Raw genomic sequence first — 15,071 nt, 5'->3', positions numbered from 1 at the left:
ATGCCCGGAAGCAGCCTTCCTCACTGAGTATCACGCATGCTGGTTCCGGGGCTGGAGGTGTAATGTCAGATGCCCGGAAGCAGCCTTCCTCACTGAGTATCACGCATGCTGGTTCCGGGGCTGGAGGTGTAATGTCAGATGCCCGGAAGCTCCCTTACGCACTGAGTAGCACGCATGCTGGTTCCGGGGCTGGAGGTGTAATGTCAGATGCCCGGAAGCTCCCTTACGCACTGAGTAGCACGCATGCTGGTTCCGGGGCTGGAGGTGTAATGTCAGATGCCCGGAAGCTCCCTTACGCACTGAGTATCACGCATGCTGGTTCCGGGGCTGGAGGTGTAATGTCAGATGCCCGGAAGCAGCCTTCCTCACTGAGTAGCACGCATGCTGGTTCCGGGGCTGGAGGTGTAATGTCAGATGCCCGGAAGCTCCCTTACGCACTGAGTAGCACGCATGCTGGTTCCGGGGCTGGAGGTGTAATGTCAGATGCCCGGAAGCTCCCTTACGCACTGAGTAGCACGCATGCTTATTTTCCTGAATTATCTCCGCCTCCGCACCACGTACACTCCTGAAATTTTCAGGGGATTGAGGGGACCCCCAGATCCAGCTCTGAGCCGAATTGCAGCCTCTGAGCCCCGCTAGTTCCCGAGATAGGTTTGCTGCAATCAGTCTCGGGAACCAGCGGGGCTCGGTGGCTGCAATTCGGCACAGAGCTAGATCCGGGGGTCCCCTCCCTACTCTGAAAATTTCGGGAATTTACGTGCTGCGGAAGCGAAGATATTTAGGACGTTTTACGTGGCTGCACAATTAAATGGGACGCAGGCTCCTACTGCGCATGCGCGGCTGCCCATTCTGACGCTACACCGGGAGGCAGCAGCGGCGCGTGTAGGCGTGTGACGTCAGCCAGGGGGCGGGCCCCGGAGACAGCAGCGGCCTGTGGAGGCGTGTGACGTCAGGCAGGGGGCGGGCCGCTAGGCAGCAGCGGCCTGTGGAGGCGTGTGACGTCAGGCAGGGGGCGGACCGGGAGGTAGCAGAGGCCTGTGGAGGCGTGTGACGTCAGGCAGTGGGCGGGCCCGGGAAGCAGCAGCGGCCCCTGGCGGCGGGAGGCGGTAGGGCGGGGCTCCCCCTGGCGGTTGGTACGCGGAGTTGGGCGGGCGGGGTCGGCAGTGAGAGGAGTCCGGACAGGACGGAGGAGAGGTGAGTGGTGTGCGGGGCGGGGGGCACTTCCTGTCTGATGCACCCCCCTATATGTGACTGCTCCAGGGGGGGGACCCCTTATTACTGTGACCTGTGTGTCCCCCCAATGTGTGTCCCCCCAACTTCCTGCAACTCCTCCATACACAGCACTGCTGCACTCTGTGTAACTTCTGTATACTGCCCCCCCAGTCTGGCTGCTGGGGGACCCCTCATTACTGTAACCTGTGTCCCCCCAATGTGTGTCCCCCACTTCCTGCAGCTCCCTCCCCCCCATGTGTGTCACTGCTGCCTGTAACTCCTGTGCATTCCTCTATATCCCCCCCATACACTGCACTCTATATAACTTCTGTATACTGACACATAACTCCCCATTACTGTGATCTGTGTGTCCCCCCAATGTGTGTCCCCCACTTCCTGCAGCTCCCTCCCCCCCATGTGTGTCACTACTGCCTGTAACTCCTGTGCATTCCTCTATATCCCCCCCATACACTGCACTCTATATAACTTCTGTATACTGACACATAACTCCCCATTACTGTGATCTGTGTGTCCCCCCAATGTGTGTCCCCCACTTCCTGCAGCTCCCTCCCCCCCATGTGTGTCACTACTGCCTGTAACTCCTGTGCATTCCTCTATATCCCCCCATACACTGCACTCTATATAACTTCTGTATACTGACACATAACTCCCCATTACTGTAACCTGTGTGTCCTCCCAATGTGTGTCCCCCACTTCCTGCAGCTCCCTCCCCCCCATGTGTGTCACTACTGCCTGTAACTCCTGTGCATTCCTCTATATCCCCCCCATACACAGCACTGCTGCACTCTGTATACTGACACATAACTCCCCATTACTGTGACCTGTGTGTGTCCCCAATGTGTGTCCCCCCACTTCCTGCAACTCCTCCCCCCCATGTGTGTGTGACTACTGCTGCCTGTAACTCCTGTGCATTCCTCTATATCCCCCCCATACACTGCACTCTATATAACTTCTGTATACTGACACATAACTCCCCATTACTGTAACCTGTGTGTCCCCCCAATGTGTGTCCCCCACTTCCTGCAGCTCCCTCCCCCCCATGTGTGTCACTACTGCCTGTAACTCCTGTGCATTCCTCTATATCCCCCCATACACTGCACTCTATATAACTTCTGTATACTGACACATAACTCCCCATTACTGTAACCTGTGTGTCCTCCCAATGTGTGTCCCCCACTTCCTGCAGCTCCCTCCCCCCCATGTGTGTCACTACTGCCTGTAACTCCTGTGCATTCCTCTATATCCCCCCCATACACAGCACTGCTGCACTCTGTATACTGACACATAACTCCCCATTACTGTGACCTGTGTGTGTCCCCAATGTGTGTCCCCCCACTTCCTGCAACTCCTCCCCCCCATGTGTGTGTGACTACTGCTGCCTGTAACTCCTGTGCATTCCTCTATATCCCCCCCATACACTGCACTCTATATAACTTCTGTATACTGACACATAACTCCCCATTACTGTGACCTGTGTGTCCCCCCAATGTGTGTCCCCCACTTCCTGCAACTCCCCCCTCCCCCCATGTGTGTGTCACTACTGCCTGTAACTCCTGTGCATTCCTCTATATCCCGCCCATACACTGCACTCTATATAACTTCTGTATACTGACACATAACTCCCCATTACTGTGACCTGTGTGTCCCCCCAATGTGTGTCCCCCACTTCCTGCAGCTCCCTCCCCCCCATGTGTGTCACTACTGCCTGTAACTCCTGTGCATTCCTCTATATCCCCCCCATACACAGCACTGCTGCACTCTGTATACTGACACATAACTCCCCATTACTGTGACCTGTGTGTGTCCCCAATGTGTGTCCCCCCACTTCCTGCAACTCCTCCCCCCCATGTGTGTGTGACTACTGCTGCCTGTAACTCCTGTGCATTCCTCTATATCCCCCCCATACACTGCACTCTATATAACTTCTGTATACTGACACATAACTCCCCATTACTGTGACCTGTGTGTCCCCCCAATGTGTGTCCCCCACTTCCTGCAGCTCCCTCCCCCCCATGTGTGTCACTACTGCCTGTAACTCCTGTGCATTCCTCTATATCCCCCCCATACACAGCACTGCTGCACTCTGTATACTGACACATAACTCCCCATTACTGTGACCTGTGTGTGTCCCCAATGTGTGTCCCCCCACTTCCTGCAACTCCTCCCCCCCATGTGTGTGTGACTACTGCTGCCTGTAACTCCTGTGCATTCCTCTATATCCCCCCCCATACACTGCACTCTATATAACTTCTGTATACTGACACATAACTCCCCATTACTGTGACCTGTGTGTCCCCCCAATGTGTGTCCCCCACTTCCTGCAGCTCCCTCCCCCCCATGTGTGTCACTACTGCCTGTAACTCCTGTGCATTCCTCTATATCCCCCCCCATACACTGCACTCTATATAACTTCTGTATACTGACACATAACTCCCCATTACTGTGACCTGTGTGTCCCCCCAACTTCCTGCAACTCCTCTATACACAGCACTGCTGCACTCTGTGTAACTTCTGTATACTGTGTGCCCCTCACTCTGTATACTGACACATAACTCCTCATTACTGTAACATGTCTCTAACTTACTATCACTTCCCCTGTCCTCCCCCATTACTACTGCTGCCTGTAACTCCACATACTGGCCATACATCTCCCCCAAACTTACTATCACTTCCTCTGTCCCCCCCATTACTACTGCTGCCTGTAACTCCACATACTGGCCATACATCTCCCCCAAACTTACTATCACTTCCTCTGTCCCCCCCATTACTACTGCTGCCTGTAACTCCACATACTGGCCATACATCTCCCCCAAACTTACTATCACTTCCCCTGTCCTCCCCCATTACTACTGCTGCCTGTAACTCCACATACTGGCCATACATCTCCCCCAAACTTACTATCACTTCCCCTGTGTGTATACTGACATACTGTATAACTGTCCTATCCCCCCAACTTCCTGCTGCCCCCCTGTGTGTTTATATCACCCCCAACATGTGTCTCCCAACTTCCTGCTGCCCCCGTGTGTATATGTATCCCACCATCAATGCCTGTCTCAGAGTGTGTGTCTGCCTTATCTATCGTATTTTGTGTATACTTAAGGGGCCCATACACTGGTCGATTTCAGCCATCGTTCAATCAGTTAATTCTATGGAATCGATCAATTGTTTAACAATTCTATCAAATCTGTCGATAGATCAATTTGCGGGCAATTTCAATCGATTTTGATGGATTTGCTCTAACTGACAGGATGGAAGATCTAGGTGGATTGGCTGCTGGCAGCAGATCGATGGCCCATAGACTTGCATTGGATCTAATGGTCCAATAATGCATTTAGATAGATTTCCAATAGATTTTATTCTGAAATCTAGTGGAAATTTGTTCCTAGTGTGATCAGATAGATTCCTGTCAGATTCCACCTGACCGGCATCTGCCAGACATCTATCTGATGGTCGAATCTGCTGCAAATCTATCAGTGTATGGCCAGCTTTACTTGTACATCTCCTGCACTTATCTATCTATGTACTCTGTATAGCTGTATGTAGAATATAGAATGATCATTGCTGCTGCACAGTACTGTATACAGCATGTCAATATATATATGTGTACATGGTACAGTGCAGGTCATGTGTTCTGCATTATACTGACATCTATGCTGTCCATGCCAGTACATAGAAATCTGTGTACCTGCCTGTATTTCTATTTACCCCCCTCCCCTGGTTTGGTGGTCTGTTCCAGCATACTGTACGGGGGGGGGGGGGGGGGCTAGCTGCACTTCTATGCCCCCTGCACTGGTGTGGTGGTCTGCTCCAGCGTACTGTACGGGGTGGGGGGCTAGCACTTCTATGCCCCCCTGCACTGGTGTGGGGTTCTGCTGCAGTGTACTGTACGGGGGGGGGGGGGGGGGGTACTAGCACTTCTATGCCCCCCTGCACTGGTGTGGTGGTCTGCCCCAGCGTACTGTACGGGGGGGGGGGGCTAGCACTTCTATGCCCCCCTGCACTGGTGTGATGGACTGCTCCAGTGTACTGTACGGGGGGGGGGGGGGGAGGCTAGCTGCACTTCTATGCCCCCCTGCACTGGTGTGGTGGTCTGCTCCAGCGTACTGTACGGGGGGGGGGGGGCTAGCTGCACTTCTATGCCCCCCTGCACTGGTGTGGTGGTCTGCTCCAGGGTACATTTACCGGGGGGGGGGGGGGGAGCTAGCTGCACTTCTATGCCTCCCCCCACTGGTGTGGTGGTCTGCCCCAGCATACTGTACGGGGGGGGGGGGCTAGCACTTCTGTGCCCCCTGCACTGGTGTGGTGGTCTGCCCCAGCGTACTGTACGGGGGGGGGGGGGGGGGGGGGCTAGCACTTCTGTGCCCCCCTGCACTGGTGTGGTGGTCTGCTCCAGCGTACTGTACGGGGTGGAGTGTCTGTTGCATATCTCAGTCTGACAGCCAGTCACTTCCTGCTGCCTCATCCTCACACTCACTTCCTCTGCTGCTCCTACATGTGCGTATCTGCTGTTACTTGTGAAATGTGTGTACAGCTGATGTTGCATGTGAAATGCAAGTGTCTGATACAGAAACGTATGTACAGCTGTCGTGTGACACAGGTATGTAGTATGTACAGCTGTCGTGTGACACAGGTATGTACAGAAGTGTGCATGCTATCTGCAGGTATTGCGGTGCATTTGTATGTCTTGCGGGGCAATACTTGTGTGGTGTGTTGGTGTTTGTGATGGGGTGTGTACAGGAGAATGCGTGCCCTGGGGTGACACACTCTGTAGACCGGAAATACTGGATCTGGGGCAGATCACATTCTTTATACTCCTCTGTAGTGCAAGAAGCTGCCTGTCTCCTTCTCTGCTATAGACAGCATTGGGTGTCACTGTTCTGTCCGCTCCGTTCTTACACAAACTTGAATGCTAGGGATTTTATGAATCCTGCCTGGGTCCACCATGCATTATTCTTTAACAAGACATTTATTGAATTCCTGGGAGCACCAGAGAGTGAGACGTGAGCTCCTCTATAATACGGGGAGTCCTCCGACTTCCTACAGCACCAGAGGGTGAGACGTGAGCTCCTCCCTAATACAAGAGCCCTCCGACTTCCTATAGCACCAGAGGGTGAGATGTGAGCTCCTCCCTAATACAGGAGCCCTCCGACTTCCTACAGCACCAGAGGGTGACACATGAGCTCCTCTATAATACAGGGAGTCCTCCGACTTCCTACAGCACCAGAGGGTGACACATGAGCTCCTCTATAATACAGGGAGTCCTCCGACTTCCTACAGCACCAGAGGGTGAGACATGAGCTCCTCTATAATACGGGGAGTCCTCCGACTTCCTACAGCACCAGAGGGTGTGATGTGAGCTCCTCCCTAATACAGGAGCCCTCCGACTTCCTACAGCACCAGAGGGTAAGACATGAGCTCCTCTATAATACAGGGAGTCCTCCGACTTCCTACAGCACCAGAGGGTAAGACATGAGCTCCTCTATAATACAAGGAGTCCTCCGTCTTCCTACAGCACCAGAGGGTGAGACATGAGCTCCTCTATAATACAGGGAGTCCTCCGACTTCCTACAGCACCAGAGGGTAAGACATGAGCTCCTCTATAATACAAGGAGTCCTCCGACTTCCTACAGCACCAGAGGGTGTGATGTGAGCTCCTCCCTAATACAGGAGCCCTCCGACTTCCTACAGCACCAGAGGGTGAGACATGAGCTCCTCTATAATACAAGGAGTCCTCCGACTTCCTACAGCACCAGAGGGTAAGACATGAGCTCCTCTATAATACAAGGAGTCCTCCGACTTCCTACAGCACCAGAGGGTAAGACATGAGCTCCTCTATAATACAGGGAGTCCTCCGACTTCCTACAGCACCAGAGGGTGAGACGTGAGCTCCTCCCTAATAGAAGAGCCCTCCGACTTCCTACAGCACCAGAGGGTGACACATGAGCTCCTCTATAATACAGGGAGTCCTCCGACTTCCTACAGCACCAGAGGGTGACACATGAGCTCCTCTATAATACAGGGAGTCCTCCGACTTCCTACAGCACCAGAGGGTGAGACGTGAGCTCTGCTATAATACAGGGAGTCTTCCGACTTCCTACAGCACCAGAGGGTGACACATGAGCTCCTCCCTAATACAGGGAATCTTCTGTCTTCCTACAGCACCAGAGGGTGAGACGTGAGCTCCTCCCTAATACAAGAGCCCTCCGACTTCCTACAGCACCAGAGGGTGAGACATGAGCTCCTCTATAATACAGGGAGTCTTCCGACTTCCTACAACACCAGAGGGTAAGACATGAGCTCCTCTATAATACAAGGAGTCCTCCGACTTCCTACAGCACCAGAGGGTGAGATGTGAGCTCCTCCCTAATACAAGAGCCCTCCGACTTCCTACAGCACCAGAGGGTGAGACATGAGCTCCTCTATAACACAAGTAGAGTTCCTAGAGCCTTAAAAGGTGAAAATAAGCTTGCCTATAATCAGGGCTGTGGAGTCGGTACAAAAATACTCCGACTCCTCAGGTTAGGATTCCACCGACTCTGACTTTGCATATTACAATTTTGTTGATTTAAAGTATGTAACGTGAAATTCGTCTCTTAACTGCCAACGCTTAGAAATTTTAAAAGACAACTGAAGTGAGAGGGATATGGAGGCTGCCATATGTATTCCCTTTTAAACAATACCAGTTACCTGGCTAGCTGACTGATCTTCTGCCTCTAATACTTTTAGTCATAGACTAAAACTAGTCCTTGGTAAGGGTACTTGTAGAAGGTACGGACCGGAACAAAGAACATCTATCAGGCCCTAGGCAATGTGACTGTGGTACATGTAAGAGTGATGTGCAGGTACTCTGCAGGGGAATGAGGGGATTCTTCCTCTATTACACATTCTTCATGCACAATCTGAGCATGGATGAGGCCCTAGGCAATATAACTGTGGGTACATGTAAGAGTGATGTGCAGGTACTCTGCAGGAGAATGAGGGTATTCTTCCTCTATTACACATTCTACATGCACAATCTGAACATGGATCAGGCCCTAGGCAATGTAACTGTGGGTACATGTAAGAGTGATGTGCAGGTACTCTGCAGGGGAATGAGGAGATTCTTCCTCTATTACACATTCTTCATGCACAATCTGAACATGGATCAGGCCCTAGGCAATGTAACTGGGGGTACATGTAAGAGTGATGTACAGGTACTCTGCAGGGGAATGAGATGATTCTTCCTCTATTACACATTCTTCATGCACAATCTGAGCATGGATCAGGCCCTAGGCAATGTAACTGTGGGTACATGTAAGAGTGATGTGCAGGTACTCTGCAGGGGAATGAGGGGATTCTTCCTCTATTACACATTCTTCATGCACAATCTGAACATGGATCAGGCCCTAGGCAATGTAACTGTGGGTACATGTAAGATTGATGTGCAGGTACTCTGCAGGAGAATGAGGGGATTCTTCCTCTATTACACATTCTTCATGTACAATCTGAATATGGGTCAGGCCCTAGGCAATGTAACTGGGGGTACATGTAAGAGTAATGTGCAGGTACTCTGCAGGAGAATGAGGCGATTCTTCCTCTATTACACATTATTCATGCACAATCTGAACAGGGATCAGGCCCTAGGCAATGTAAGTGTGGGTGCATGTAAGAGTGATGTGCAGGTACTCTGCAGGAGAATGAGGGGATTATTCCTCTATTACACATTCTTCATGCACAATCTGAACATGGATCAGGCCCTAGGCAATATAACTGTGGCACATGTAAGAATGATAGGCAGGTACTCTGCAGGAGAATGAGGGGATTCTTCTTCTATTACACATTCTTCATGCACAATCTGAACCAGGTTTATGGGTGACAGACAACACCTCTGTGTTCAATGTGCACAGCATTCTCAGTGGATTCCCTGCAGCTCTGCGGGGAGTGCATATGTAGAGTATAGCACTACTGTGTAACAAAGTAAACCTGAGACAGATGAAATGAAAGTTTTATACATACCTGCGGCTTCCTCCAGTCGCCTTCAGGATAATCAGTCCCTCGTTGTCCTCCTCCACCACCTGGATCTTCTGCTATGAGTCCAGGTACTTGAGCCAGTCGGGCGTAGTGCGCATGCACACACTCCGCCGCCAGGAGCATACTACACCTGTGCAGCACTATTGCGCAGGTGCAGAATGTTCCTGGCTGTGGGAGCGGCATGCGGCCGGACAGCGCTGACTGGCTGAAGTAGCAGGACTCATAGCAGAAGATCCAGGTGGTGGAGGAGGACAGCGAGGGACTGATTAGCCTGAAGGGGGCTGGAGGAAGCCCCAGGTATGTATAACACTTTACTTTTCATCCGTTTCAGTTACCCTTTAATTTGTAGTCACCAAACCAAATTTTAATAACATATCACATTATTTGATTTCATCAGCAAAGGGAGTGCGTACATTTGCATAAATCAGCAGCAGTGCAGAATTATTTCCATCTCGTTGACCATCTCTATTAGTGACATGGCTAACCATCAGGCTTTATTCTTACAGCATAGATGTTATTTCGTATATATAAGAGATTCCTGTGTACACATCATATATACAGTCACAATCAGATATGTATATCTGACCTTAAAAATACGGGGACTGCTTTATTGAAGCAGCACAACTAACTATTTTGTGATTGGTTTATTTCATTTTCGTGGGCTAAGCACAGCTATTAACCTCCCTGGTTTTCTGTTCAAACCGCCAGGGGGCAGCGCAGCACTTTAATTTTTTTTTTTTAAATCATGTAGCTAGCCCAGCGCTGTGCAGCGGCATCCCCCCTCCCCTTCCGATCACCTCCAGCGAACACAGCAAACAGGAAATTCCGTTCAAAACGGGAGTTTCTGTTTGGCCTCCTCCGTCGCCATGGCGACGATCGGGATGACGTCGGGGGGAGTCCCGATCCACCCCTTAGCGCTGCCTGGCGGTGATTGGCCAGGCTGCGCAAGGGGTCGGGGGGGGGGGCGGCGCGGCGGGTAGCGGCGAATCGGCAAGAAACGGCGGCGATCGTGTAGTACATGCAGCTAGCAAAGTGCTAGCTGCGTGTAACAACAAAAAAAATTGTACAAATCGGCCCACCAGGGCCTCAGAAATCCTCCGCGGTGGTTTAGCCCCAGCTCAGCTCGGGCTTACCGCCAGGGAGGTTAATGTGTATATAATTTATAACGATTATCTGAGAAATAGAACATTTTATCATATTTTCTATTTTAATTACAGTTTAAATTCATTAGTCGTCAGAGTCGGTGCATTTTCTCCCGACTCCGACTCCACAGCCCTGCCTATAATACAGCGGGGCCATTGGGACTTATTGTGCCTCTTTATCCTTATCTGAGTTTGCATGTTATGCTAATGATGGTGTAATGTGGTGGTATTCTTGTACTCTTCATTGCTGTATTGGGTTTATGATCTATTTCTGTACATTAGACTCTTATCAGTATCCACCATCCCTGAGCCGGGGTCCTGCTCTGCTGAGTCATTCCCACCAGTTCTTTTCTTGGTCACGTTTGGTTTCTGGTATGAACTATCTTCCTCCACCATCCTTCCTCTTCCTGCTGCCAGACAGCAGAGATTGTCCAGAGGAAGTGTGTTCCTCTCTGACCCTTCTACCCTCAGTGTCACCCTCTCCGATCCTCCTACCCTCTGTGTTCCTCTCCTACCCTCTGTGTTCCTCTCCTACCCTCTGTGTTCCCCTCCTACCCTCTGTGTTCCTCTCCTACCCTCTGTGTTCCCCTCCTACCCTCTGTGTTCCCCTCCTACCCTCAGTGTCACCCTCTCCGATCCTCCTACCCTCTGTGTTCCTCTCCTACCCTCTGTGTTCCTCTCCTACCCTCTGTGTTCCCCTCCTACCCTCTGTGTTCCCCTCCTACCCTCTGTGTTCCCCTCCTACCCTCTGTGTTCCTCTCCTACCCTCTGTGTTCCCCTCCTACCCTCTGTGTTCCCCTCCTACCCTCTGTGTTCCTCTCCTACCCTCTGTGTTCCTCTCCTACCCTCAGTGTTCCTCTCCTACCCTCTGTGTTCCCCTCCTACCCTCTGTGTTCCCCTCCTACCCTCTGTGTTCCCCTCCTACCCTCTGTGTTCCCCTCCTACCCTCTGTGTTCCCCTCCTACCCTCTGTGTTCCTCTCCTACCCTCTGTGTTCCTCTCCTACCCTCTGTGTTCCTCTCCTACCCTCTGTGTTCCTCTCCTACCCTCTGTGTTCCCCTCCTACCCTCTGTGTTCCCCTCCTACCCTCTGTGTTCCTCTCCTACCCTCTGTGTTCCTCTCCTACCCTCTGTGTTCCTCTCCTACCCTCTGTGTTCCTCTCCTACCCTCTGTGTTCCTCTCCTACCCTCTGTGTTCCCCTCCTACCCTCTGTGTTCCCCTCCTACCCTCTGTGTTCCCCTCCTACCCTCTGTGTTCCTCTCCTACCCTCTGTGTTCCTCTCCTACCCTCTGTGTTCCTCTCCTACCCTCTGTGTTCCCCTCCTACCCTCTGTGTTCCTCTCCTACCCTCTGTGTTCCTCTCCTACCCTCTGTGTTCCTCTCCTACCCTCTGTGTTCCTCTCCTACCCTCTGTGTTCCTCTCCTACCCTCTGTGTTCCTCTCCTACCCTCTGTGTTCCTCTCCTACCCTCTGTGTTCCTCTCCTACCCTCTGTGTTCCTCTCCTACCCTCTGTGTTCCTCTCCTACCCTCAGTGTGTTCCTCTCTGACCCTTCTACCCTCAGTGTCACCCTCTCCGATCCTCCTACCCTCTGTGTTCCTCTCCTACCCTCTGTGTTCCTCTCCTACCCTCTGTGTTCCTCTCCTACCCTCTGTGTTCCCCTCCTACCCTCTGTGTTCCCCTCCTACCCTCTGTGTTCCCCTCCTACCCTCTGTGTTCCCCTCCTACCCTCTGTGTTCCCCTCCTACCCTCTGTGTTCCTCTCCTACCCTCTGTGTTCCTCTCCTACCCTCTGTGTTCCTCTCCTACCCTCTGTGTTCCTCTCCTACCCTCTGTGTTCCCCTCCTACCCTCTGTGTTCCCCTCCTACCCTCTGTGTTCCTCTCCTACCCTCTGTGTTCCTCTCCTACCCTCTGTGTTCCCCTCCTACCCTCTGTGTTCCCCTCCTACCCTCTGTGTTCCCCTCCTACCCTCTGTGTTCCTCTCCTACCCTCTGTGTTCCTCTCCTACCCTCTGTGTTCCTCTCCTACCCTCTGTGTTCCTCTCCTACCCTCTGTGTTCCTCTCCTACCCTCTGTGTTCCTCTCCTACCCTCTGTGTTCCTCTCTGACCCTTCTACCCTCAGTGTCACCCTCTCCGATCCTCCTACCCTCTGTGTTCCCCTCCTACCCTCTGTGTTCCCCTCCTACCCTCTGTGTTCCCCTCCTACCCTCTGTGTTCCCCTCCTACCCTCTGTGTTCCCCTCCTACCCTCTGTGTTCCTCTCCTACCCTCTGTGTTCCTCTCCTACCCTCTGTGTTCCTCTCCTACCCTCTGTGTTCCCCTCCTACCCTCTGTGTTCCCCTCCTACCCTCTGTGTTCCTCTCCTACCCTCTGTGTTCCTCTCCTACCCTCTGTGTTCCCCTCCTACCCTCTGTGTTCCCCTCCTACCCTCTGTGTTCCCCTCCTACCCTCTGTGTTCCTCTCCTACCCTCTGTGTTCCTCTCCTACCCTCTGTGTTCCTCTCCTACCCTCTGTGTTCCTCTCCTACCCTCTGTGTTCCTCTCCTACCCTCTGTGTTCCTCTCCTACCCTCTGTGTTCCTCTCCTACCCTCTGTGTTCCTCTCTGACCCTTCTACCCTCAGTGTCACCCTCTCCGATCCTCCTACCCTCTGTGTTCCCCTCCTACCCTCTGTGTTCCCCTCCTACCCTCTGTGTTCCCCTCCTACCCTCTGTGTTCCCCTCCTACCCTCTGTGTTCCTCTCCTACCCTCTGTGTTCCTCTCCTACCCTCTGTGTTCCTCTCCTACCCTCTGTGTTCCTCTCCTACCCTCTGTGTTCCTCTCCTACCCTCTGTGTTCCTCTCCTACCCTCTGTGTTCCTCTCCTACCCTCTGTGTTCCTCTCCTACCCTCTGTGTTCCTCTCCTACCCTCTGTGTTCCTCTCCTACCCTCTGTGTTCCTCTCCTACCCTCTGTGTTCCTCTCCTACCCTCTGTGTTCCTCTCCTACCCTCTGTGTTCCTCTCCTACCCTCTGTGTTCCTCTCCTACCCTCAGTGTGTTCCTCTCTGACCCTTCTACCCTCAGTGTCATCCTCTCCTACCCTCAGTGTGTTCCTCTCCGATCCTCCTACCCTCAGTGTGTTCCTCTCCGAACCTCCTACCCTCAGTGTGTTCCTCTCCGATCCTCCTACCCTCAGTGTGTTCCTCTCCGATCCTCCTACCCTCAGTGTGTTCCTCTCCGATCCTCCTACCCTCAGTGTGTTCCTCTCCGATCCTCCTACCCTCAGTGTGTTCCTCTCCGATCCTCCTACCCTCAGTGTGTTCCTCTCCGATCCTCCTACCCTCAGTGTGTTCCTCTCCGATCCTCCTACCCTCAGTGTGTTCCTCACCGATCCTCCTAACCACAGTGTGTTCCTCTCCGATCCTCCTAACCTCAGTGTGTTCCTCTCCGATCCTCCTACCCTCTGTGTTCCTCTCCTACCCTCTGTGTTCCTCTCCTACCCTCAGTGTGTTCCTCTCTGACCCTTCTACCCTCAGTGTCATCCTCTCCGATCCTCAGTGTGTTCCTCTCCGATCCTCCTACCCTCAGTGTGTTCCTCTCCGATCCTCCTACCCTCAGTGTGTTCCTCTCCGATCCTCCTACCCTCAGTGTGTTCCTCTCCGATCCTCCTACCCTCAGTGTGTTCCTCTCCGATCCTCCTACCCTCAGTGTGTTCCTCTCCGATCCTCCTACCCTCAGTGTGTTCCTCTCCGATCCTCCTACCCTCAGTGTGTTCCTCTCCGATCCTCCTACCCTCAGTGTGTTCCTCTCCGATCCTCCTACCCTCAGTGTGTTCCTCTCCGATCCTCCTACCCTCAGTGTGTTCCTCTCCGATCCTCCTACCCTCAGTGTGTTCCTCTCCGATCCTCCTACCCTCAGTGTGTTCCTCTCCGATCCTCCTACCCTCAGTGTGTTCCTCTCCGATCCTCCTACCCTCAGTGTGTTCCTCTCCGATCCTCCTACCCTCAGTGTGTTCCTCTCCGATCCTCCTACCCTCAGTGTGTTCCTCTCCGATCCTCCTACCCTCAGTGTGTTCCTCTCCGATCCTCCTACTTTCAGTGTGTTCCTCTCCGATCCTCCTACTTTCAGTGTGTTCCTCTCCGATCCTCCTAACCTCAGTGTGTTCCTCTCCGATCCTCCTAACCTCAGTGTGTTCCTCTCCGATCCTCCTAACCTCAGTGTGTTCCTCTCCGATCCTCCTAACCTCAGTGTGTTCCTCTCCGACCCTCCTAAGCAGACCTCTCTGACAGAAGGATAACTGAGGGTGTGAGGTCAGTAGATGGTGGTAGGCCCTGAGGAGACCTCTGACTGAAGGATAACTGAGGGTGTGAGGTAGGTAGCTGGTGGTAGGCCCTGAGGAGACCTCTGACTGAAGGATAGCTGAGGCTGTGAGTAAGGTAGATGGTTGTAGGACCTGAGGAGACCTCTGACTGAAGGATAACTGGGGCTGGGAGGTAGGTAGATAGTGATTGGAGCTGCGGAGACTCTGACTGAAGGATAACTGGGGCTGGGAGGTAGGTAGATGGTGATAGGCCCTGAGGAGACCTGTGATTGAAGGATAACTGGGGCTGTGAGGTCAGTAGATGGTGATAGGCCCTGAGGAGACCTGTGCCTGAAGGATAACTGAGGCTGGGAGGTAGGTAGCTGGTGGTAGGCCCTGAGGAGACCTGTGAC

The 15,071-nt window shown here is 52.7% G+C and overlaps 1 protein-coding gene across 1 annotated transcript in view; it reads left to right on the top strand.

Moving 5' to 3' along the window:
* Positions 1-1,105: 1,105 nt before the first annotated feature.
* The window catches only part of TLN1 (talin 1), a 325,769-nt gene continuing 311,803 nt past the window's right edge, over positions 1,106-15,071 (top strand). The window contains exon 1 of the mRNA XM_068265810.1: positions 1,106-1,194. The gene's annotated coding sequence lies outside the window, so the exon portion shown is untranslated. The remainder of the gene's footprint in view (positions 1,195-15,071) is intronic.

Source organism: Hyperolius riggenbachi, chromosome 1 (genome assembly GCF_040937935.1).
Source record: "Hyperolius riggenbachi isolate aHypRig1 chromosome 1, aHypRig1.pri, whole genome shotgun sequence".
Taxonomy (NCBI): Eukaryota; Metazoa; Chordata; class Amphibia; order Anura; family Hyperoliidae; genus Hyperolius; species Hyperolius riggenbachi.
Note: the sequence above shows the minus strand (reverse complement) of the source record. Positions and strands in the feature narration are given on the sequence as shown.